The sequence below is a fragment of the Macaca thibetana genome, chromosome 17 (assembly GCF_024542745.1).
Source record: "Macaca thibetana thibetana isolate TM-01 chromosome 17, ASM2454274v1, whole genome shotgun sequence".
NCBI classification, from domain to species: domain Eukaryota; kingdom Metazoa; phylum Chordata; class Mammalia; order Primates; family Cercopithecidae; genus Macaca; species Macaca thibetana.
Window position 1 is genome coordinate 79610959 of NC_065594.1, and position 27078 is coordinate 79638036.

Consider the following 27078-nt stretch of genomic DNA (forward strand, 5'->3'; position numbering starts at 1 on the left):
CCCGGGCTCCTGCAATTCTGGAACTCAGAATTCTGCCTCAGCCTCCCGAGTAACTGGGACTACAGGTGCCCGCCACCACACCCGGCTCATTTTTGTATTTTTATAGAAACGGGGTTTCACCATGTTGACCAGGCTGGTCTTGAACTCCTGACCTCAGGTGATCCTGCCTCGGCCTCCCAAAGTGCAGGGATTACCGGCGTGAGCCACCATGCCTGGCCAGTTCTGAGTGTTTTTAAATTGCCATTTGGTCTCTTGCTTGAAATATAACATACAAAAGACTGCTTCCCAAAGTCTATGATGAAGAACCAGTTTGGTTATCCAGCCCATTGTGGATTGATACTTTTGTAAAATACAATACAAATGAATTGCTATAAAAATTAAATGCTGGTTGGGTGACAGCAATGTCAGGTGCTACAGAAGTTTCTAAACTGTTACTCTCCAAGGTTGTGCTTAATCATAGTGGCATGGTAAGATTTCAAGGACCAAGAGTGGGCCAGAACCATACCTTGAGTATACCAAGATATGGTTTTAAATTTCCGAGTGTATGAGAGTTTTTTGGTTTTTGTTTTTTTCAATTTATCTTTTTGTTGCTGAGGTCTAGCATAGTGGCATGGTGGTTAGAGAAATGTGATGTGAATGATGATGATTCTTTGAGATTTGTCGTTCTGCTTAATGACCAAATACATTAGCCATCATTTGTAACTCTTCCATGTGCTAAAGAAGAAAGTGTATTTTCTATTTACTAGATGCAGAGTTCTATGTATTTTCTATCAGACCAAGCTTGTTAATTATGTTATTCAAACATACAAATGTTTACTGACTTTTTTCTGCTTGATATGTCAATAATTGAGAGAGGCTAGTTGAAATCTATGCTCCGACAGAAAATTTGCCAATGTATTTAGGTATATACACATTTAGAATTACTACATATTCCTGGCATATTGATTCATCTGTTTCTATGTACTGACCATCTTTATCCCTTATAATGCATTTTACTTTAAAGTGATCTGATCGTAATACAGCAACATCAACTTTCTTTAGGTTGGCATTTGCTCAGTGTATCATTTTCATTCTTTTGCTTTCAAATTATCCATGTCTTTGTATTTTAATTATGTCTCCTATTTTAAAAAAATTTCTATATCCATGTTGACAATTTCTGTTTGTTGTTTTTTTTTTTTTTGAAACAGAGTCTCACTCACCCAGACTGGAGTGCAGTGGTGTGATCTTGGCTCACTGCAAGCTCTGCCTCGCAGGTTCACGCCATTCTCCTGCCTCAGCCTCCCGAGTAGCTGAGACTATAGGCGCCTGCCACCGTGCCTGGCTATTTTTTTTTTTTTTTTTTTGAGACATAGTCTCACTATGTTGCACAGGCTGTAGTGCAATGGTGCGATCTTGGCTCACTGCAACCTCTGCCTCCCAGGTTTAAGCGATTCTCCTGCCTCAGCCTCCCAAGTAGCTGGGAATACAAGTGCCTGCCACTACACCCAGCTCAATTTTGTATTATTAGTAGAGACAGGGTTTCACCATGTTGGTCAGGCTGCTCTCGAACTCCTGACCTCAGGCGATCCACCTGCCTTGGCCTCCCAAAGTGCTGGGATTACAGGTGTGAGCCACTGCACCCGGCTAATCCATTGAATTTTAATGTAATTACTGATGAGTTTAAATTTAATTATATATTTTATAATGTTTTCCCACCTGTTTCATGTTTCTTTTTTCATCTTTCCTTTAAAATATATATATATATATATTTTTTATTTTTTATTTTTTGAGACTGAGTTTTGGTCTTGTTGCTTATTGCCCAGGCTGGAGTGCAGTGGCACGATCTGCGCTCACTGTAACCTCCACCCCCTGGGTTCAAGCAGTTCTCCTGCCTTAGCTCCTGAGTAGCTGTGATTACAGGTGCCTGTCACCATGCCCAGCTAATTTTTTATATTTTTAGTAGAGATGGGGGTTTCATCATGTTGGCCAGGCTGGTCTTGAACTCCTAACCTCGGGTGATCCACCCACCTTGGCCTCCCAAAGTGCAGGGATTACAGGCGTGATCTACTGTGCCCCGCCGGTTTGTTTATTTTCTTAGTCCATTCTTTCCTCTCTTGGTTTATAAGTTAGGACCGTGTTTGTAATTTGTATTGGTTTGTCTTGAAATTTTACTAAGCACACTTAACAAAGCCTAAAATTAATCCATCTTTCTTCTGGACAGCTCAAGAATCTTGGAAAACTTTAAATCCAGTTATTTCTCTTGCACTATATGCGTTATTTTTGCTCAATATTTTAGTTATCTCTCTTTAATCCCATACATTTTATATTATTGCTATCTACAGTATTTCTTTATATTATCTTACATATTTTCCCACTTTTTTTTGCTTATCATTCCTTTTTGCATCTCAAATCTTCTTCCTGGGGTGAGCTTTCTTTCTCTTGAGATGCATCTTTCAGAATTTCCCTATAGTGAAAGTTGGTTGATCATAAAGTTTCCATTTTTGTTTTTTTTTTTAAAATGTCTTTATGACCCGGGTGTGGTGGCTCACACCTGTAATCCCTGTACTTTGGGAGGTCAAGGCAGGCAGATCACCTGAGGTCAGGAGTTTGAGATCAGCCTGGCCAACATGGTGAAACCTTATTTGTACTGAAAATGCAAACATTAGCTGGGCGTGGTGGTGCACACCTGTAGTCCCACCCTCAGGAGGCTAAGGCAGGAGATTTGCTTGAACCTGAGAGGCAGAGGTTGCTGTGAGCCAAGATCATACCATTGCACTCCAGCCTGTGCGACAGAATGAGGCTCTCTCAGGGAAAAAAAAACAGTTTGTGTAATCAAAAATTTTTCAAAGGATGGGTACCTTGTTTTGGAACAGTTGACCATGTTCTCTAGAGTGCCATCCTACCGTAAACATGGATACATTTCAACAAAAGTCCTTTTTTTTTTTTCTTTGGCATACTGAAGTTTTACTAAAATGTGACTAGGTGTGGATTTATTACTCTTTTTCTCCCTTACATTTTTACTTCCTTTTGCTTGGTATTAGTTGTGTTTCCTATATTTGTAGATTCATGTCTTTTATCCATTTTGTAAAATTTCCATGAGTACATCACATATGGCCTCTGTTTCTCCTTTCTGTTCTTTCCTTCAGAGATGCTGAGTACACGTAGTTGGAAACTTCATTCTATCCTTCTCTCTTAGTATCTTCTCATGTTTTCTCCTTGTTTCTCTGTGTTACATTCTCAGTTAGTTCTTCGTGTTTAATTTCCAGTTTTCTAATTCTCTCTTCAATTGTGTCTAATTCATTTAACCCTTCCTTTGAGGTTTTGTTTGTTTGTTTTGGTTTTTTTTTTTTTTTTTTTTTGAGACAAAGTCTTGCTCTGTGGCCCAGGCTGGAGTGCAGTAGCATGATCTCAGCTCACTGCAACCTCCGCCTCCTGGGTTCAAGCAATTCTGCTTCAGCCTCCCAAGTAGCTGGGATTACAAGCATGCGCCACCACGCCCAGCTAATTTTTGTATTTTTAGTAGAGATAGAGTTTCACTGTGTTGACCAGGCTGGTCTCAAACTCCTGAGCTCAGGTGATCCGCTTGCCTCGGCCTCCCAAAGTAGTGGAATTTCCAGTGTGAGCCACCATGCCTGGGCCATCCTCTGAGTTTTTTATTTTAATTATTATATTTGTCATATCTGGAAGTTCTGTTTGGTTCTTCAACATATCTGCTTGGTATATTGCGAATCTGATAAATTCAGTACTTTGGGGTGTAAATAATTTTTTATCTAAAGAAGAGAAACTTTGGTTAAACTTATTTACTTTCCCACATCAACAATCATGGATTATTATGTCATGATTATGAGTGGCAAAGTCTTATATTGCCTCAATAACATTATTGAGTGCTATGGCATTCTATAGAGAACTTCAATCTTTGGTCATAGCATTAAGAGCTCTTGGTTTCATAGCCTCATGAACCCTCTTTGAAATAACCTATCTAAATCATTTTTTGTTGTTTCTGCTGACTCTTATTTATGGCATGAACTCATATGTATATTTTATTCACATCAGATTGGTAACGTGCCAACATTGCAACAAGATTTGAAGGAGGTACATCTCACACAATAGCATGCTTATGAACCACAAAAGGATCATGAACCCATATTCACTGGAATTAATTCAAACAATTCTTAGATCCCAAGAGCTTAAAGTGAGAAGGTTTTCCTCCAAAGAGAATTTGTGTTTATACCTACTGAGAGTCAAAGATATTACTAATGTGGGAGTCTCAATTTATTCTCCCTAACCTTGCAGTGGTCTCAAGGCTTAGTATTCTGATACTAGGTCTGATATAGGTATTTGATTCCCCATGTCCTTATTTTTCTTTTACAAATTAGAATTCAACTTATTGCTTTTTGTTATTCCCCTGCTTCTGGAAAATTCTCTCTCTCTTTTTTTTTTTTTTTTTTTTTTTTTTTTTTTTTTTTTTTTGAGATGGACTCTCACTTTGTTGCTCAGCCTGGAGTGCAGTGGCTCAATCTTGGCTCACTGCAGCCTCCACCTTCCAGGTTCAAGCAATTCTCGTGCCTCAGCCTCCTGAGTAGCTGGGATTATAGGCGCCCACCACTAGGCCCAGCTAATTCTTGTATGTTTAGTAGAGAGAGGGTTTCACCACGTTGGCCAGGCTGGTCTCGAACCCCTGACCTCAGGTGATCTGCCCGCCTTGGCCTCCCAAAGTGCTGGGATTATAGGCATGGGCCACCTTGCCTAGCTGAAAATTCTCTTACATTCTACTGAGCCCAAAAATGCATTAAAAAGTACTTTTGTTGAAATATATCTATTTTTACAGTAGGATAGCACTTCAGAGAACATGGTCAACCATTCCAAAACAAGGTACCCATCCTTTGAAAATTTTTTTTTTTTTTCTGAGACGGAGTCTTACTCTGTCGCCCAGGCGGGAGTGCAATGGCACGATCTCCACTCACTGCAACCTCTGCCTCTCTGGTTCAAGTGATTCTCCTGCCTCAGCCTCCTGAGTAGCTGGGACTGCAGGTGTGCACCTCCACCACACCTGGCTGACTTTTGTATATTTAGTAAAGATGAGGTTTCACCATGTTGGCTAGGCTGATCTCAAACTCCTGACCTTAAGTGATCTGCCCACGTTGGTCTCCCGAAGAGCTGGGATTACAGACATGAGCCACCCCGCCTGGCCTTTTTTTTTTTTTTTTTTTTTTTTTAAAGACAGGGTCTTGCTGTGTCACCCAGACTGGAATGCAGTTGTTCAGTCATTGCTCACTGCAGCCTCAACCTCCCAAGTTTAAACAATCCTCCCATTTTTGCCTGTTGAGTAGCTGAGACTACAGGTGTGTGCCACCGTGCCTGGCTAATTTTTTTATTTTTATTTTGTAGAGATGGGGGTCTCTCTATGTTGCCCCAAGCTTGGTTATAAACTTTAAAACAATTAGTCTAAAATTCATTCTTACACATTATTTAAAAAGCCAAATAGTTATAAAGCAACCCCCAACCATTATTCAGTTTCCCCCTCCCCAGAGACAATCCTTTTTACCTGTTCTAGCTTATTGGTATGCCATTTTCTTCAGTATTTCTAAATAATACATTTCTTTTCTTTTTTTTTTTTTTTTTTTTTTTTTTTTTTGAGATGGAGTCTTGCTCTGTCACCCAGGCTGGAGTGCAGTGGCACAATCTCTGCTCACTGCAACTTCTGCCTCCCAGGTTCAAGCAGTTCTTTGCCTCAGCCTCCCCAGTAGCTGGGATTACAGGAGCCCAGCACTACGCCCAGCTAATTTTTTTTTGTATTTTTAGTAGAGATGGGGTTTCACCATCTTGGCCAGGCTGGTCTTGAACTCCTGACCTTGTGATCCACCCACCTTGGCCTTCCAAAGTGCTGGGATTACAAGCGTGAGCCACTGCGATTGGCGATAATACATTTCTTAAATTATTTCTTTTATATTTCAGGCAATTATACATTTCTTAAATTATTTCTTTTTTATTTCAGGCATAATATATTGACTCCTCACTATGGAGAATGAGGATTTATCATTCCTCCCTCTCCCCTTTGTCTCTGCCACATGTGAACCTTGCCCATCCTCCAGTTGTCCCAATACCATTATATTGTAACTTTAGTAAGATTAATATTCAGTGTAAAAACTATTTAGAGCTGAACTATATAGTAATAAATGATTATCTTTCTATTTCTGCCTGACCTATTGTTTTCCACCGAGGTAGAGTTCATAATTGCCTTTTTTTTTTTTTCTGGCTTAGTTTTCTATTAAGTTGTCACTAATTCAATACCCACTTCATGACTAATTGTCTGAATCTCCCCTTCGTATCTTCAGAAGCATCCAGTATTCTATCAGTTCATATCTTAGAGAAGTCCCTCCCTGAACCCTCCAGTCCCTTGAAGTCTGGGCTGCTGGTCCTTCAGGCAGAGGCACAACTGGAATTGTGAACTCTCCCTTCCCCACCATTCTGGGGATTCCCTTCACCTTTCCCTTGTGGTCAGTGTCCTGTTTTCTACATCCTATGGCTTTTCATTTCTAGGTATGTTTCTATGTTTGGGTGAGGCATATCTGCCAGTGGCTCCGAGACATGACTTCCTTCTGAAGCATAGAAGCAACTTACATTCACATAATCTCATTTTTTTCTAGTTTGGCTTGTAAAGAGTAGAGATCTATTCGGAGTCTAAACCAAAGGAGTAACTCAGGATTGTGATTTGAGGAAGGCTTTTTCTTGGGAACGTAAGTTAATAAAGTCTAGGATGTCACTTGTGGGCAACTTAATTTGATACCAGCAGTCTGATTTAGTGGAAAAGGTAGAGGGCTTGGCAACAGAAAACTCATTTAAATTTCCCAGTTTTGACACTTGCTAGCCAGGGAATTTGAGTCCTGTAATCTCAGGAGCCTCTGTTTCTTTAATCTGTCCCGTGAGGTTGGTGATAATGAAACACACACCACCCACCACAGGGCCAGCTGTGAGGCTCAAACAGAAAAGCCTTTTGTAAACTCTCAAATGCTACATAAATAATCTCTCTCTTTTTTTGTTAACCCAAAAAACGGTGGTGTCCTTTTTAAAGAGATAAAGCTTAGAAAATTTAAGAGAGTGAGTAATTAGTATGTCCCTTAAGGTATCTCTTTAACATACAGGATCCTAATTCGATAGTCAGGAACTTTGGAGCCATATTGCTTTTGCCTGTGTCTGGATTCTGATAACATTTTGTCCTAACAGTGTGACCTTGGGGAAATTAATTCCACTTCTTTGTACCTCCATTTCCTCTTCTGTAAAATAACAGTAAGGACGGTAAGAGTAGTATTCTACCCCACAGAATTAGATTAAAGGGGCTGACATTTGTAAAGTGCTTAGAGCTGTGCCCAGCACATATAAGTGCTATGTGAGCATTTTATAAATCCATAAATAGCCATGGTCTTAACCGTGCTCCCAAACAAGGGTCTGAGAGCATCAGTTCAAGTCTCTGATGATTGCTCAGAATGCCAAGACTTACCGGTATTGATTATTACCTTAGAGTCCTGACTCTCATAGGGTAATATATTGGGACAGATAGGTTTTCTCTCTAAATATCATGGAGTTTGCCAATTTTGCTGTTTTTTAACCTTCCCCCTCAACTATGGTAGACGAAGAAAAGACTCTAGTGCCAGAAAAATGCCACTTTTCCCCTTAGGCTTCTATATAGATTTCTTAACATGAGGGGCTGGAAACAGCCATCTAAGAAAGATCTTATGTATTTATTTTTTTCCCTCCAGAAGTCAGACAGAAAACTAAATCGTTTTCTTGACCTGCTAAACAATAGATTTTTACTTCGCATTATTGTACCAGATACTTGAGCAGTTCTCAGAAGAAAGGGAATAAGAAAAAGTCCAGAGAAAGCAGCACCATCTGGCTGAGGACAGTTCAGAGCAAGTGGGAGCTGGGCTGGAGGCTGGGCACTGAGCAAGACCCATGCACAGTGACCCTTCGCCACCGTGGGAAACCCAGGGATGGGAGGGCAGCCGCGGGTGGACTGGGATTGTCTGGGGAGAGCTGGCCACCCTCAGTAGAGGGGGCGAGGGAAGCACCTGGTTGAGTGGGGATCACAGCAGCCGCTCTCTTCTCAGCCACCTGCTCCATGTGGCAGAGTACTCGGGGCTGCCAGGAGGGCCGCCTTGTTGCAGCTGCCTTCCACCATGAAACACAAGAGGAAAGCAAATGCCTCCTAAGTGGCAGTCAGTGCTTCAGCAGCCCTTCCACCCTGCACCCCACCCCACGTCCCACCCCTGGAGTTTCTCAACTGGGCAGTACTCTTTGAATGCTTCTCCTGTCACCCATCCAGGGTATTAGGACGTGGGGTGGGGTGCCTAAAAGAAAGCGAGTGGTTGTGGAGACGAGAACAACTGGAAGCCACATTGTAGAGAAGGCAGTGCGGCTATAAACCCCACAGTGAGCCCCTTCCTAAGTGCCTCCTCCCCAAACAGAAGTTCCTGCAAGGCCTCCTGTAGTCAGTCACCTGTTAGACTGCAGAACCAGGGAGGCACTCCATTTGTCAGTGTGAGTTGCTCAGAAAGAAATACCAAATATCAATCAAAGTTGTTGGCTTATTATTACTCTTTATTATTACTTTGTTACTTTTTATTATTATTACTTTAATTGTCGTACAGATGGAGGGTCCTTTCCACCTGAGCGTATATATTTTCTCTACTTTGTGCTCTCATTTACACTTCTTCTTGTGCACATGTACGTACATCACACACACACACACACACACACACACACAAGTACATAGACCTTAAAGCTTCATTTATGCTTACATACACATACCGTACACATACACAAATCCATTTGGCTAACTTTTAAATTCCTCAGTGCTGTCACTTTTGTTGAAATAAATTAGTAGAGTGGCTAGGTGTATACTCCCCACAGCGAGCCAGTGAACTAATGTGCAGGGAATGATTAAATGTATACAGGGGCATGGGGAGCCAACTCCTCTTCGATAGGGGTGTGAAATTAGGATGGGAAGGCTCCTCTCCCAGGTGCCTTGCCTTTATTAAAAGACTTAAGAGCTCGGGAGATGTCTTCAATAGGAATTAGGATATCTGAGTCTTTCTGGAATAGTGTGGAAAGCTGAACTGTGCTTAGGAACTCTGCAAGGTCTTTTTGATCCTTAGAGGTTCTGATATAAAAACCTATCCAGGTTTTTATAAAAGTAGTGAAGTGTTTTCAGTTTTTTATTAATCTCTTCATACCCTTAAATAACCTTTCCCCTTTTGAATAGTAATTGTTAAAAAATAAATAAAAAAACAACAAAAATTTTTTTCTCATTGTTTTATTCTTCAAACCAGGCATCCTCTTAATGCAAGGATTCAAATATCTCTATTAGGGTCATAATAGTCAGCAATTTCTATTTAATGAGCTCAGCAAAGTCCCTTTACAAAGAGATGCAGGCTTTAAATTGCCAGTTATTTCTTTTCCTGCAATTCCTAAGAATCCAATTAAGTAAGACTGAGTATGATCTATAATGTGATATATCTGTCTACAGAAAGCCCAGGCCTAGGCAATAAAACAGATCTTTGAGCTCCAGCTCAAAATTAAGATTAAAAGAAAAAGGAAAAGAAAGAAAGAAAACACAGCTTAAATGATTCAAAGCTTTATAAATGTGGAAACTGTATCCATTTCCTCTAATGTGAAGTAAGAAATAGCTTGGAGACTATACTGAAAATCATTAAAGTTACTTATTCCAAATATAGCTACTAATTAAAATCTCTCCTTTGGACCAGGACCACAGGTGGTCTTTACAAAATAAATTCAAGAGGTTTTAGTTTGCTAAATCTGTGACTACAGAATCAAATGTGTGGCCAGGCGCTGTGGCTCACGCCTGTAATCCCAGCATTTTGGGAGGCCGAGGCAGGCAGATCACCTGAGGTCAGGAGTTCGAGATCAGTCTGACCCACATGACGAAACCGTCTCTATTAAAAATACAAAAATTAGATGGGCGTGGTGGCACACGCCTGTAATCCCAGCTTCTCAGGGGGCTGAGGCAGGAGGATCACTTGAACCCAGGAGGTGGAGGTTGCAGTGAGTCGAGATTGCACCGCTGCACTCCAGCCTGGGTGACAATAGCAAGACTCCATCTCAAAATAAAAAAGATTCAAGTATATATAACCACTGCCAAAATAAAGAGGAGATAGTATGAAATCATGCAGAGAACATGCTTTATATCAAAACATAGTATTTTTTTCAGGTTTTAAAAATTTCATTGGCCACAATTTATAACAAAGTATTAAATACCATATTTTCATTTATTATTATTATTATTATTTTAGATGGAATTGTGTGCTGTCACCCAGGCTAGAGTGCAGTGGTGCTGTCTTGGCTCACCACAACCTCCGCCTTCTGAGTTCAACCAATTCTCATGCCTCAGCCTCCCGAGTAGTTGGGATTACAGGCATGTGCCACCACGCCTGGCTAATTTTTGTATTTTTGGTAGAGACAGGATTTCACCATGTTGGCCATGCTGAGCTAGAACTCGTGACCTCAGGTGATCCATCCATCTTGGCCTCCCAAAGTGCTGGGATTATAGGTGTGAGCCACTGCACCCAGGCTAAATACTATGTTTTTAATAATAAATCAGTGGTTGTATTTTAAGTCATAATTTAATATTCTGATTTAGAGACAGAGTTCAGCAATAATATCGTACTTTTGCCATGTAGTTTTAAATACATCAAAGCTTCTCAGGATGCTGGTAGCGGTGGTTTAAATCTTATTCCGTACCAGCTTTGCAGGCCACATGGTGTTTTGCTGATAAAAGAGGAGGAAAGTGTGGCTCGTGAGGAGCAAATGTCAAGTCAGGAATTAACTCAAGACACAGCCTGCCTTTCTACTAAAAATATGCTATTTCAAATATGTTTTTGCAGTTTCCTCCATGTAATGTAGTTGTGTTAGCCATTTATTGGTCAGAAATTAACCTCTAAAAGTTAACAGTTGGGCCCTGAATTCTCAGCCAAGTCTAGTCTAAGAAGTAGCATATTCTTGAACAAGTTATTGATTAACTCCAGATAATTAAACCAAAAAGACTTTTCTAGGGCCAGGGATAGTGGCTCATGCCTGTAATTCTAGCACTCTGGGGGCTGAGGAGGGAGGATCACTTGAGGCCAGGAGTTCAAGATCAGCCTGGCAAGATAGTGAGACCCTACCTCTACAAAAAAAAAAAAAAAATTACCCAGGCAAGGTGGCATGCGCTTGTGGTCTCAGTTGCTCAGGAGTCTGAGATGGGAGGATTGTTTGAGCCCAGGATGTTGAGACTGCAGTAGGCCATGATCATGCCACTGCACTCCAGCCTGGGTGACAGAGTAAGAACCTGTCTCAAAAACACAAAAAACAAAAACTCTCCCTAGACATCTGTCAGAAGAGCTCAAAAGCCTAGAGAGAAAGATGAGCCAGGGAGCTGGCCAGAGATAAAAGGCCAGCTTTGTCTTTGGTTTCCCAAAGACTATTCAAGAATTGGGGGGTGAATTCTTGGAGCCTCCTGGGGTAGAAGAAGGAAACTAGGGTTGAACACCAATAGGCATTCTGCCGAGCATTTCATCTAAGCCCCCTTCCATTTTGCAGGGGAAGGCTGATAACCTGGCCCAGCTGGTGCAGGTCTGCAGGGCATGGGGTAGGATGGAATGTTGTCAAGAGCTTCTTTCCTAGAGCTGTGGATGGATAGGCACATAGGGGAAAGCAAAGTAGAGAGGGCCAATAAATGGAAAAAAACCGTTCTACATAGTCAGAGCAACGGGAGCCTGAAGTGGGTATGAGAGCCCAAATTTGCGGTCAAGACGTAAGAGGATGAGGGAGAACAGATCTAGGAACTTCCACTGGTCAGGGCCACGATGGCTTCCTGTGCTGGCAGCCATGATTGGGCTGCTTCACTGGAGACATGCTGCATACATCAGCCTTCAACTTTGAGGGCCACAGGTGGGGAGGGCACTAACACATCTCCTTCCTGCGTTTGGCTGGAGGACAGTGGCCTCCTTGAATTTCGGCCCATTCCTAAACCGAAGGCAGTTCCCCACAGTAGTTCCTTCCTGCCTCTTCCCTTCCTAAGAGGGCCGGCCGTGGCGCTGACCGTGGTGCTGACCGTGGTGCTGAAGGTGATCTGAGATTGATTTCAGAGATTTAGGGAGTACTTCCTGTGTGCTAGCACTATTTCTAAGTGCTCTACATGGGTTAACTCATTTCATGTTCATATCAACTCTGTGAGAGAGGTGCTATTATTGTCCCCATTGACAGATAAGGAAAGTGGAATACAGAGAGGTTAACAAACTTGCCCAAAGTCACACAGCTAATAAGCGAGGAAGCCAGGCAGTCCATATCCCAGAGCAGCACTTTTGATCACCACATTTGCTAATGAAGGTTATTGACAGAGCCACACAAAACCTGCTGGATTTTCACTTGTCCAATATCATCCTAGCAGAAGTGAGCCAAGGTTCCCCATCTCAAATTGCCAGGCAAGTTGCTGTAGGGTGGCATCTTGGAGAGTCAGACACAGTGTAGACTGGTTGGGTACAAGCAAAAGTGGGCAGCCCACCTACTCCATCTGGACAGCCACCACACCCTAATGTAATGACTTGTTTCATACCTGCTTCCCTGGTAGGCTCTTGGCTTTGTGAAGAGGGTGCCATCGTATCTCCCATTGCTTACCAGGGTGCCCAAGACATAGTCATAGTAGGTATTCAGCAAATATTTTATGAATAAATGGGTTACATGTGATCAGTATATGGTAGCTGTTATTAATTTGCTATTATTTCAACATTGATAGAAGTACCATGTTGTAGAAATTATAGTCCCTTTTTATTTTATATTTGTCATGCCCCACTTTGAGAGTTACATAGAGTTCAGAGTGCATCTTAGTCTCATAGAGATGCATGTGTGGAGACAAATGAAAGAACTGAATTCATGAGTTGAGCGATTTGAATGCCTAAATACCTGTATGACTGAATTTTTGTTATATGTTAGATTTGGGATCTTACACTATATTTAAGATTTAAGATCTTGTAGTATCTCAGGAAGGTAGTTCCACTGATATGAAAATAACTGAACTGTCTCTTTTAGAGGAAGTATAAGCATTCCATGTTAACAGAACTTGCCGTGGCAGTTAGAAAATATTACAGTCAAATTTCTGGTTTTGGAGCTGAGTTTATTGCCTGTTTGTTGTTTGATCTTATTCAAATCATGTTTTTGTTGTGTTGTGTTAATATATATAAGATTTCTATGTCTGCCCTGTTAGCTGTTTTCATGTGTGTGTGTGTGTGTGTGTGTGTGTGTGTGTGTGTGTGTGTTTAAACAACACTCCACAGCTGAGCTCTTGGAGGACCAGGCCTATTTTGACAGCTCCCCTTAGTCCGTGTATCACCAAGCTCGTTCTCTGCCAATATGTTTCACGTGATTTTGTGGACATGTGTAGCACGCCTGTGCAACTTGCAAACACCCATACATTATTACAATAATAATTGGGTTTTGATGCAACTGGAACTCAGTACTACCAAGCTGCCAGCATTTCCTTTTGGCTACCAGTACTAGGCAGGAAAATTATAGTCTAACTGTCTTCCTGTTTATTGATAAACAAAGTGGCCAGCCCAGCAATGGAGCCTGATTAGCAGTTTGCACCCTTTGTGAAAGGATAAACAGAACCCTACTGTTTTCTGTGTTTGACTGCAATTTGCATCTTTAAAGAGGTTGAACTGCCCTGAGATTCATGTTCAACTTGAGTGCCTGGATATTCTTTGATATGTTACATGTCAGCCTCCTTGTTTTCCTCTCCTTCATCTTGAAACAATATTTGCCAGCGTTTCTCTGTTCCCATCTGGCTTACCATAAGCTTCCCCATAGTCACCTATCTAAAGAAGGAGGGAGGGGAGAGGCAGGAGAAGAAATATGTGTCTGTTTCACTGCGCTCAAATTTTACATTCCCAGAAGGCCCTTTAATGTCATCTCAATTCAATTTTTTGAAGACAGAGTAATATAAGAATGAAGACCCAAAGACAAAAGAGAATCTGCTTACTGCTGTCTTTGGCCCACATGATCATGTTTGGGCTCGTTCCCCCTCCATCATCTTCACTCACTCAGCAAAATGTGCCTTACCCCTTTGTAAAGTGAAATGTGGTATTAGCCGCCTACCTCAAGTTTGGTGAGTGTTCTATTCTGAAATTTATTCTAACCTAGTTAGATTCTTAAACTAAATGGTAACAGAGCGACTCGTTGGCTCCCTCTGTAATTATTTTCCAATGAAAGAAATGAAGATCATTTTAATTTGAATTTGCATGATGTAAAAGAGAGTATTAATACACGTAAACATCCATTAATCTGTTTAAACAAACTTTCCCCGTAATCCTTGCCGTATGTAAACAACATTTGTTCTGCCTTAGAGATATTGCATGATTGGACCCACGAGACTCCAGTTATCCTACTGCACAGTTTCCTTTTATAACTTCAAAAGAAATGTTATATATTTATTGGAGGTTGTGGGGTGTTAAGTGTAGTTAGACATAAATTGTACCTCAGCTATTTTGTTAATGCCAATAGGGATTAAATTAGATTTTTATAGCTGCTGTAGAAGTCTATTTGGTAGTTAACAAGTGGGATTTTTAAATCCTGGGAAACATAATCCTATTATAAAACAGGCAGCTGAATTAACATAACCCAGGAAGGGACTCTTCGTGGATTAGCATTTTTTTTTGACAATAACAAAGAAAATCATCAAATTGTATGGGGATATTACATGCTTTTCTCAAAAGTAAGAACAGTGAATTGGGAAAAGGAAATGAGAAATGGGCAAACATGCTATTACTTAGAGGCCGTTTCTTTTTAAGGGAAAGACAATGGAGGCTGGGCCATAAAGCTGAATAAATGTCTGCTGTTTTCTGTGAAGACAGTAATGCTTTTTCAGTTATTGTTAAACTCTTGAATCTGAGAATTATAGAGCTGGAAAGAACTTGGAATTTATTTAATTTTTATAGTCCTATTCAAAGATTAACTTCAAACACTTCAGAAAGATGGATATATACTCATACATATAAATATACTCACGTATATTGCATGATGTACACACATTCACACACACACACACACACTTAATAGTGTATGAGTGACCTTTTTATTTTTGAAGAAGAGCCTTCCTTAAGTCTTAGCAATTGGTTTTCACATGCTGGTGAGGGTGATTATTAGAGCTTGCAGGACTTGCCAATTTTCATTTGCACGGGTATCATCTTAGCAGATAATCACATGGGCATCAATCACTGGCATATCATTGTGTTAGATAATTGCATGGGCATCAATCACGTGTGTTATCTGGAGCAAGTCATCACGTGGGCTTCAATTTCATCTATCTGGAGGAAGGTAATTGCATTGGAAGCAGGGAAGGGTGTGTCTATGTGGCAGATAATCACATGGGGATCAATCACATAGGTATTGAGGTAGATAATCCTGTGCAGATCCAGCACATGTACCAAAGTGGCTAATTACGTGGATATCAATCATGTCAACACCCTGGCTTTCTGGTACAGGTTACACATGAAGCACACATGTTGTGTGCCTGCTTATGTGGGAGAGCAGGTCGGATGTCGCGTGCACCCACCCAGGAGGAGCCTGCAGCAATGTGGTGTGTGAGGAAGCTGGGCCATTCAGAGCGTGGCCTTCCTCAGTAGAGCACTGGAAATGCCATGATTAGGGATCCTGTTGAGATTCTTTTGATTTAAGGCTTTGGCTCCTGCCAAAAGGAAATGTTCCTGGGAGGAACATGATTGCATGTAGAAGAACGTGCAGTTTGTCGTCCTCCCCTCACCAGCATCCATTTTTTCCTCCTTCAGACCTTGCCTCCCAATTCCTTCTCAGCCCACATGGTTTGGGTGTGGCTTCAGTCCCAGTGGAGTCTGGGGCTCAGGGCCAACCAGTGAGTGCACTGCATTCCACTGGCCACCGTGATTGGCTCAGGCCAGGACACATGACTTCCGCCAGTCCAATCAGAGTGAATATCAGGCTTCTGGGGGAGAAATTGAAGGGAGAGTTCATTTCTCTCTGAATTTTGCCTGAGGAGGTGAGCTTGGCGCTGCTGCCGCAACCAGTGTCTGGGAGAGCCTGGTATGTCCGGCCCCCAACAAATGGAGCCAGAAATGAAGACACCTACAGAAATCACGCCTGAAAGGTGGAGAGAAATCCTGTCCTGAGGACACTGCTTGGGCCTAATTTCAGAGTCCCTGTAGCAAAATCCCTGGCCTGGAAAGGCTCACCTGAACCAATGCAATCCCTTTTGGCTTAAGACATAATTGTTTGGCCGGGTTTGGTAATTCACGCCTGTAACCCCGGTACTTTTGGAGGCCGAGTGGGTGGAGAACCTGAGGTCAGGAGTTCGAGACCAGCCTGGCCAACATGGTGAAACCCCGTCTCTGCTAAAAAAACAAAAATTAGCCAGGCATAGTGGCGCATGCCTGTAATCCCAGGGACTCAGGAGGCTGAGGCAGGAGAATCACATGAACCCAGGAGGCAGAGGTTGCAGTGAGCCAAGATCACACCACTGAACTCCAGCCTGGGCGACAGAGTGAGACCCTGTCTCGAAAAAAACAAAACAACAACAACAAAAAAAAACCATAATTGGGTTTCTAGCCCCTTGCTTCAGAAGGCCGTAATTGATAGGATACAATCATCTGAGTCTTTCCTGAAGAACAAAGTTTCATAGGAGAAGCCCCAGTAGGAGAAGGAGCAGCTCTGAGGGTGTAAGTGAGGGCAGAAGGGGAAGCTGAGGCTTAAATAACATCACCATCGCCCTTAGCCTAGGCCTTGAGCTGCTCTTGGCAACTGTCACCAGGTGTCCCCCCGCACCTCCCTGTTGGAGTGCCCCAGTCTGCTGGCCTCTAAGCATCTGAGCTCAAGCTGTGAGGAATGTTTGTTAAAGACTTTTAAATGCAGGCTTAATGTTTTCCCTTATCCCCTTGCCTATTCTTATTACTTTGATATTTATCAAATACAATTTGTAATATCAATTACACATTAATGTTGAAGTGCAGTTTCCATCACCAAAATAAATGAAAAAATAGTTAGGTGTCCTCATGGCAAGAACCATACTGTTCCAAGGCATTCTTTTATTGTCATTTCAGTAGACAGTTGGATTTTTTTTTTTATCAGCCTGAATGTGACATCTGATAATTATTGATTTGGAAAGAGGCAAAAGTTTTGGAAAAGAAAGTAATAGAAGGCCGGGCGCAGTGGCTCAAGCCTATAATCCCAGAAAGGCGGGCGGATCACAAGGTCAAGAGATCGAGACCACAGTGAAACCCCGTCTCTACTAAAAATACAAAAAATTAGCCGGGCACGGTGGCGGGCGCCTGTAGTCCTAGCTACTCAGGAGGCTTAAAGGCAGGAGAATGGCGTGAACCCAGGAGGCGGAGCTTGCAGTGAGCCGAGATCGCGCCACTGCACTCCAGCCTGGGCAACAGCGTGAGACTCCGTCTCAAAAAAAAAAAAAAAAAAAAAAAAAAAAAAAAAAAAAAAAAAAAAGAAAGTAATAGAAAAGAAAGAATTCTCCTTGAAGTTAAATAGAATATTTCTTAGAAAAGCAAAATGGAGTTTATATGCTTTGTCTACCAAATTCTATGTGGCTAACAGCTTATGCCTTTTCTCCTTCAGTTTTTATTCTTATTAATACTGTCACTTTCTGCATATGCTAAGGTTTATAAGAAGGTAATGGGACAGTTGATAGAAACACCTAATAAGAAAACACAGCCGGGCGCAGTGGCTCACACCTGTAATCCTAGGACTTTGGGAGGCTGAGGCAGGTGGATCCCCTGAGGTCAGGCGTTCGAGACCAGCCTGACCAATATGGAGAAACACCTTCTCTACTAAAAATACAAAATTAGCTAGGCATGGTGGCGCATGCCTGTAATCCCAGCTACTTGGGAGACTGAGGCAGGAGAATCGCTTGAACCTGGGAGGTGGAGGTTGCGGTGAGCCAAGATAGTGCCATTGCACTCCAGTCTGGGCAAGAAGAGCGAAACTCCATCTCAAAAAAAAAAGAAAAAGGAAAGAAAACACATATCACTGAAATTTACTTAGAATCTGTTTTTAGTCCCTTTGGGCTGCTGTAACAAAACACTATAGATTGGGTGGCTTAAACAACAAACATTTATTTCTCACAGTTCTGGAGGCTGGTACATCCAAGATCAAGGTGCTGGCCAGTTCCCAGTGAGGGCTCTCTCTTCTTGGTTTGCAAGTGGCTGCCTTCTTGCTGTATCCTGACATGGCCAGGAAAGAAATCATCCCCACCACACTGGGGATTAGGGCTTCCATGTAAGAATTTGTGGGGGGTGTATTTAGTTCATAGCAATCTTAAAACCTCATTTTAATTTAATAATTCCAAACTCTTTTTTGGTTATTGTTATTGTTAAATTTCACTCAAACTTTAGACATAGCAGAATGTACCACATTTAGTTTGAAATTCACTTATTTTGGGGGGTCCAGACTCTCTCAAAGTTCAGGTAAACAATAGGATGGCTAATGGGAAAGGGGGGAGGTATAAGGCTTCACTCATTCACAGACATCATTTCTTAAGTCCCTCTCACCAGTGCAGTACACAAGTTCTCACTTGCTGCAAATAAATATTTGTGAAATGAATGCATGTATGAATGAGTGACTCCATAAATAACTGGTCTCTGGCTGGAAGGCATCCCAAGGGTTTTAGATGGGAGTGTGAGAGATAGACAGTGTATTCTCCACTCCAAGCTGCTTGTGTACTCTTCCCTCTGGCCAGCATCCTTGGGTCTTACTGGGAACATCTTAACTCACGAGGCCATCCAGGACCACTCAGACTCAGTTATCTTCTTGGCTCTATATTCTACCTATATGTACTTTCTCTTCTGTAACATGCATCAAACCTCAAATACATGTACATGTACAGTGCTTACCTTTCACACTAGACTGGACACTCTGCAGGCAGGGATTGGGTCTGTATTGCCAGCACCCAACACTGTCCCAGTGTGTGCCACTTCATTACTCTTAGTGGAGGTGGGAATGGTATGATGGTGGTGAACTCTCAAGATCTGTCCCACTTCTCTGTAACCAAGCAAGTCGAGTAACTCATCCAAACTCAAGGGTTAAGTCTGAGTAGACCAACAAGGGGTAATTCAGCCCTCCTTGCCAGCAATGACTTTTCTTTTTTTTTTTTTTTTTTTCTTTTTTTGTTTTGAGACAGAGTCTTGCTCTGTCGCCCAGGCTGGAGTGCAGTGGCACAATCTCGGCTCACTGCCAGCTCTGCCTCCCAGGTTCACGCCTTTCTCCTGCTTCAGCCTCCCGAGTAGCTGGGACCGCAGGCGCCCGCCACCACACCCGGCTAAGTTTTTGTATTTTTAGTAGAGGTGGGGTTTCACCGTGTTAGCCAGGATGTTCTCAATCTCCTGACCTCATGATCCGCCTGCCTCGGCCTCCCAAAGTGCTGGGATTACAGGCGTGAGCCACCGCGCCCGGCTAGCACTGACTTTTCATCACAGCGACAGATGTGGAGTGGCTGGCTGAAGGTTTCTAGAAAGGCTTTCTTTCCTCTTAAGAGAAGGCCATGGCAAATCAGTCTTTCCTTTCTGCTAACAATGACAAAAGGGTGTGTTTCTACCGTCACTAAGGATAACTTGCCCTAGAACAAAGGCAGCATTGTGGGTTGGAGAGTGGATAGAGAATGAATGGGCATCCTTGATGACACTGCTGAGCTGCTGGCTTCACCAGCCCATCACAGGATGTTGTCACATAAATGTCGTTAGTGTTTAATTAAGCCAGTCTGAATTGGGGTTTCCAATCTGCCAGCCCAATGTATCCTAACTGAAAAGGAACTGCGGTGAAAGCCTATGGGCTTTGGTGTCCGATACATTGGATTTGATTCTTCTTAGCAGTGTGAACTGACCTGACTTTCCTAATAGGTGTAGTGGAGAAAGTAATACTTCTCATCTGGGGTTAATGTGTGGCTCAAAGAAAATATATATGTAAAACACCTGCCAGAGTGCCTAAAGCACAACCAATGTTGCTGCTTTTCCATTTAGGAGATGGTTCACTTGTTGATTTGGGGGGTCCGGTGGGTTGAATTGATCAACAGTGAGATGAATAAACTCCCTGGTCCTTTGCGCATGAACTGTCAAGTAGTTTACCGTCAGTATGGGAGTCAGATGGACATTCACAGTCATACTAACAGTGGGGTTCGACTGCAGTCCTAACTGGAGAACAGTGTCCAGCTAACGGAAGTTGAGAGTACTGGTCAAACCACATCTGAAGGCTGGAGTGCAGGTCTTGTAGTCATGAACTAGAAAACAAGAAACAGCGGAAGATGCTGAGGATGTTAGTACTGAAGAAAAGACGACCTGAAACCAGAAACAACTTCAAAGAGGAAAGGGAGTGGAATCGTTGTGTGCTGCTTCAGAGGGTGGAGTGAGGACAGACCCCATCAACAAAGGACTTAAGCTTTCACTCAACGGGAGAAATAACTGTTGGAGCATTAGCAGTGCACAAGGGCAGAGAGCGAGTGCCTCATCAACAAAGCAGCTCCCCTTCCCAGCAGCCACTCATCAGGAAGTCCTGCTGCAGGAGTTTGGGCCACATGGCCCCCAAGGGCTCTTGCAAAGATCTGGATTTGACATTAAACTATTCAGCAGACTCTTGTTGTTTGGGCTGCAGCAGGTGGATCTAGAGAGCTTCTCTGTTGGTGATACTGTCGCTGTTGTTGTTCTGAATTCCCTCCATCTTTTTTCTGACTTCCTCTCCTGTTGGCCCCCATAAGCACCACCCAAACTGACCTTTCACCTCTAACTGTTTTTTTTTTCCATGCTCCCTTGATGATCAGAGAGATCCTATACATGAAGACAGAGTAATGGGATTTGTGCAGCTGCAGTGCAGTTTTTAGGGAAGTGAAAGGCTCCCTGCCCTGTAGTCTTTCTGTCTCGCCTGCCTTTATACCTGAAGTGTTCCCTTTTCCCTCATCTTTCAACTAAGGCATTGCCTCCAGAAAATACTTGGTAAATGTCAATACAGTAACTGGTAAGTTGTTAATATATCACCAGTGAGGGATACCATATTAATGCCATATGCTTTTTAAAAAATTGTGATAAAATATGCATAACATACATTTTACCATTTAAACCATTTTTAACTGTATAGTTCAGTGGCATTAAGAATATTCACATTGTCACCACCAGCATCTCTAGAACTTTTCATCTTCCCCCACAGAGACTTTACCATTCAATAATAACTCCCCATTTCCCTGTCCCGAACCTGGCAACTCCCATTCTGCTTTCTGTCTATATGAATTTGTCTCCTCTAGATACCTCATAGAAGTGGAATCATGCAGTATCTGTCCTTTTGTGACTGGCTTATTTCACTCAGCCTATTGTCTTCAAGATTCAAGTGTGTTGTAGTGTGTATCAAAATGTCCTTCCTTTTTGAAGCTGAATAATATTCCATTGTATGTATATACCACATTTTGCTTATCCACTCATCTGTCAATGGACACTTGGGTTCCTTCCACCTTTTGGCTATTGTAAATACTGTTGCCATGAACATGGGTGTACAAGTGTCTGTTCAAGTCCCTGCTTTAATTCCTTTGGGTATATTCCCAGAAGTGGGATTGCTGGATCATCTGGTAGTTCTTTGTTTAATTTTTTAAGGAACTGCCATGCTGTTAATAGCATATACTTTAAAAACCTATATATTAACCAAGGAGAGGAAAACAAGTTAATTTGATGAGAGTTAGAAAGTGTGAGTGTCCAGAGCCTACTGAGCCCCGGAAGTCATGGATAAAAACAAGAAGAAGTGAAGTCAACACTCTCGGTGAGAAAGGGAGCGGTGCCGACAAGAAACTTCTACCACCCCAATGTGCCCGGTTGCTCCCGTGCCCTCAGGATACTAAAGCTGGGAGCAAGGAGGGGGGTGGGGGAGGGGACTCAGAGGGAGAGCTACTGAGTGCCTGCAGGGATTATTTCGAGGTGCTTTTGCATCCATTAACTTATTTAATCATCAAAACAACTCAGCAGGTGTCCTTATTTTTATGGACAAGTCTTGTCAGGTACTTAACATTTTTAATTTTTATTGCTTTTAAAAGCAATGAAGAATATCTTTAAAAGGGAAGAAATAATTTTGAATCCACCAAGCTCACACACAATTCACCTCAATGCTGCCCTGTTCTTTTCCAGTTTTGATCCCTTTGCAGCCATAATTTTTACATGGTTGCGTTGTTATCATTTCATTTTCTCCTTTTTAAATTGCCACAGAGACCTTTGTATTTATTATTTTAACAGATGTATAATACGCATCTAATGATTTCACTTCAGTTCAGTTAACTGTTCCACTACCATTGACTAGATTGTCTTCAGCTTTTCACTATAATTTTATAATTGTTTCATAACAAGATTTTGTAATTTTAGCAATAAAGAGCTTCATGTACATAACTTTTTCCCTCTTATACTTACTTCTTTAGAATGCATTTCTAGGACTGGAATTACCAAATCAATGGGTAGAAGCATTTTTGTGAATTTTGTTATACACTGCTGAAGTGTTTTATAAAAGGGATGTTTCAAAAGTGATTTTTTCTTCAAAAAATTAATAATACATTTTCAACAGCAGTACTGGAGTAGACCAGTGTCTCCACATTAAGTATTACTTTTAACTTTGTTTTATTACTTAGTATATATATATATATAAAATTATACTTTATTGTCGCTTTAATTAGTTTTTTTAATTAATTGCATGGTTTCCATATGCTTAGTGTGTTTCATATATATTTTGTCTCATTACACCTTTTACCCAGTTATCTATTGGATGACCCTAGAAGTACTGCATTGTAATTAAGACTAAACACCAGAAGCAAAGGTAGATTCAGTTCTTACCTTTGTTACTTTCTTTATCTTGGGCAAGTTATATTTCATTTTGTTAAGCCTCAGATTTCTGATCTTTAAAGTGAGAAACGACCATAGTACCTACCTCATTAGATTATTTCAGAGATCAAATGAGGTAATGTATCTGAAGCACTTCAGCACAATGCCTGGCATATGGAATATGGCCCATAAAGATTAGATGTCTTCACTGTTACTATGTAGAGCCATTCATCTGTCTGATTTTTCTTCCTCTTATCATATTCTAAATCTTCTGTTGTATTACCTCTTCCCCTTGGGGAATTGAGCTGCTGGGAGTCGGAAGTAAGGACAGTAGAGTTTGTGAAAGGCAAGGCCTGCCATCTGGTTCACACATGGGCTTGATCTGGTCAGACTAAACAGCATTTTAAGTCCAGATGGCTGTGTCTACATTCTTGTGTTATGTGGACGGATGATCAACCGTGGACTTGCAGGGGTGGAAGGATGTACAGAGACCCCATTTGAGCTCTCCTAGTGCTTCCAGTCAGAGCTGCTGTTCACACAGGATTGTTGAGGTAGGGCTACCCCATTTGCAGTGGTATTCAAGGAGGAAAGTAGCTTCCTGTCTCCAGCCAGTTCGGCCTCCACTGCTAAATCCTGTGACTCTTGCTGAGGTTGCAAAACACAACCCATTGATTTCTCCTCAGATAGAGCAAGAAGGGGCAGAAAGTCCAGTCCACGTCTATTCAGAACTTAGTAGTTGATAGGTGCATTCTTTATGCTTTCTTACTAAGATATGGCTCCCCGCATGTGCAGGACTAAGCCGTGAAGGTCTGATTTGATGCAGAATCCACTGGGTGGTATTCAGTTATCCATAAGCATTGAGAGCCAGCACACCCGTGTTCCTGGCAGCATCATTCACTGTAACCAAAAGGTAGAAGCAACCTAGGTGTCCGCTCGCAGATGAATGGACGAACAAAATGCGGTGTCTTTGTCTTTAAAAAGGAAAGATATTCTGATACATGCTACAACATGGATGAACCTTGAGAACATTATGCTGAGTGAAATAAGCAGTCACTAAAGGACAAATCCTGTATAATTCCACTTACATGAGGTACTAGAGTCATCAAATTCATAGAGAAAGGAGAATGACAGTTTCCAGGGCCCGGGGGGAAGGAGGAATGGGGAGTTTAGGAGGAGGAAAAATGTTCTGGTGATGGACGGTGGTGATGGTTGCACAGTAAGATGAATGTACTTACTGCCAGTGTGCACTCTAAAGGGTTTAAAAACGGTAAATTTTGTGTTAGGTATGTTTCACCACAATAAAATATTTTTTAAAAAGGAAAAAGAAAAATAACTTGGGCCTAATCCAGAATATGAAGAATATGAGAAGAGTTAAAAGAAGTTTTAAAAAATTAGCAGCAACTTGTGAGAGAAGGTTCCTCCTCAAAGCAGAGGAAAGAATTAGGATAGATTGTAGTTAGACCCAAGGAGACCAGCTCTGTCCAGAGCATATGAACTTGAAGTTCCCTGTGGTCATGGAAACCTTGGGAAAGTTCAGGATCATCTTGGTTTTTTTTTGTTTGTTTTGTTTTTTGTTTTGTTTTGTTTTTGTTTGTTTGTTTTTGAAGTGGGGTCTCACTCTGTCACCCAGGCTGGAGTGCAGTGGCGCAGTCACAGCTCACTGCAGCATGGACCACCTGGGCTCAAGCAATTCTCCTGCCTCAGCCTCCTGAGTAGCTGGGCCCACAGGCCCACATCCCCACTCGTGGCTCATTTTTTGTATTTTTGTAGAGATGGAGTACTGCCATGTTGCCCAGACTGGTCTCAAACTCCTGGGCTCAGGCGATCAGCCTGCCTCGGCCCCCCAAAGTGCTGAGGTTTTAGGTGTGAGCTACTGTGTCTGGCCTAGGATCGTCTTGCAGAGGAATGGTCACCTGAGCCCTTTGTGCTGGAGAAGATCTCTGGCCCATAAGCAACTTTAGTCACCAGAGATGGTACTATAGTTCATAGACTTAAAAAAATTTATAGACTTAAAAGCAGTGTTGAAGTATTTGAGGTTTTTCTTGTTAGGTCGAGCTTTTGAAAGACAAGAAAATGACTGTATTAAATTCATGAATATAGTTTCGAAAGTATAAGGAAATTTAATAAAGTCATAAATGGTGCCAATTGAGATTTCCACTTGTTTAGATATATTCAACCTGAAGTAATCAATTTTATTTATAAATAGAATGACAACATTGGAGACTGAGGACAAAGGCCTAAAGAAGGTGAATTTTTGAATTGGTAATTTTCACGAATTTAATGTAACTTAAAAACCAAAGTAACTTACATGATCTTTTCCATGTGCAAAAGCTCCCTTCGTACATCAAAAAACTCACATTGACGGCTCCAATCCTGATCCTTCCTACTCTAAGTCAGTACAGTTGCTGACTTATTTGTGGATTTCTCCCATGAGTACATAAGCTCCTTAAAGGCCACAAGCAAGTTCATGTCCTGAGCACCTAGCACAGCTGGACACACACACAAGACACTTGTCAGATGTCTGAAGGAGGTGGGTTGGGGGAAAAGAAATGCTTGAATTTACCCTGGTACTATATGCTTGTTAATTTTGTAGACACACACTTCCCAGGTTCCTATGACAACTTCCATTTGATATCTATTTGGACATTTGCTAAATGAAACCATCTACTTATTTTAACGAATTACTACAAGTATATTTATAATAAATATAATTTAACAAATAAATTACAGGGAGTATTATTTATTTTAATCTTCCTGTAGGAACTGTATTCAGGAGTATCTACACAAGGGGTGTTCAGTCCTTGTTTGCCTGCATAACTCTCCTGAACACAAAACGTTACTTTTGTGAGCCTCCCTTCTGTGCATGACCAGTGTCGTGTGGAAGACCATGCTGGGCTCAAGGTTCTATGTCTGAAGTCTAGAGGCACTTCATTTGGATGGCAGCATCAACATTTCAAGCGTGGTGACAAATGAAGAGAGGGTTCCCAAAGTGTCTTGTGAAAGTTGGGGGAAGACATTCCCCTTCTGTGAGACAGAGCTGTGTCTTCCTGCCTGGCTTCCTCTTTTGGCACCTTTCCCCTCATGGGGGGATGGATCCTGAAGCGAAGAAAGGGATGGCTGCAGGCCCCTTGGCTGTCACGCTGTTAGCGATTAGCTGTTTTCAGCAATTATGCCCTTCCATCGAGGGTGTGACGGCTGGCGCCTCTGGTAATGAGCTGCCTTCCAAGGCTCCCTCCCGGCCTTCGCTTGCTGCTCTCCTTAGTGGCCTCAGAGTCTGCTGACATTACTGCCAATGTGACATGTTCCTCTTGGCCAACTCAGGAAGACATGCCAGTCTGCCAATGGGAGAGCCTGAAGGAACTTCAGGAGAGAAACATGAAGCTGGATGAAGCCACCAAGCAGACTTGTCCCCAGGGGGTGGGGACATCAGCTCATCCATCCTGACTAGCTCAAAACGCTCAAGAATAACCTATGCCCAAGTTTTGCTGGCAAGGGGAAATTTCCATTCTACATTAGAATAGCATAGGCGGATTTTTTTATTATTATCGCATGGGAGTTACATTGTTGGTGAAGTCATACTAGCTAGATAAATGATTCAGTAACTCATCAAATAATGATTGAGAAACCACTTTCTGGCAACACAAGGCTACCACTAGAGGTGACAGAGGTGGGTAAAGTAAGTGTGGCCCCTCTCCTCTCCAGGCTTATGGCTGGTGAGACAGACAGACATCATTCCAGTGGCCACTCACATCAATGTTTGGTTGTGAACTCTCATATGTGATGGGAAGACAAAATACAGGAGAGTGTAAAACAGGACTCCAGGGTGGAGAGAGGGGATCCCTGTGGAAATGCCATTTGAACTAGGAGCTGAAGGATGGAGAGGCGGTAACTAGACTAAGTGTGGGGTGCAGTGGGGCGTGGAGCAGAGAGAGAGGCTGTGGGTGGAGGGGGAGGCACGTGCCAAAGCCCAGGGGCAAAAAGAAGCTGGGCACTGCCGAGAAACCGTTAGAAGCGAAGCTTGGCTGGAGTGGCCAGAGCCCAAGGTCATGCAGGATGAGCCTAGAGAGGAAGGCAGGGGCCTGGTGATCCAAGACTTGGACTGCAGTGAGGATTTTAGATGTATTCTAAGGGTAATGGAAGGCTGCCAAGGGTTTCGAGCAGCAGAGATATGTGTCTTGCAAAATAGCATTCTGAATGCAGCAGAATGGATTTGAGCTCGGCAGGTGTGGACGGG

General features: G+C 42.2%; 1 protein-coding gene and 2 pseudogenes across 2 annotated transcripts in view; 1 reads left to right on the plus strand and 2 right to left on the minus strand.

The window, feature by feature from the left end:
* CLYBL (citramalyl-CoA lyase) overlaps nt 1-27078 on the plus strand; it is a 278492-nt gene that overhangs the window by 167517 nt on the left and 83897 nt on the right. The gene's annotated exons all lie outside the window — the stretch shown is intronic.
* On the minus strand, nt 3836-3956 carry LOC126940898 (uncharacterized; annotated as a pseudogene).
* On the minus strand, nt 4027-4113 carry LOC126940915 (uncharacterized; annotated as a pseudogene).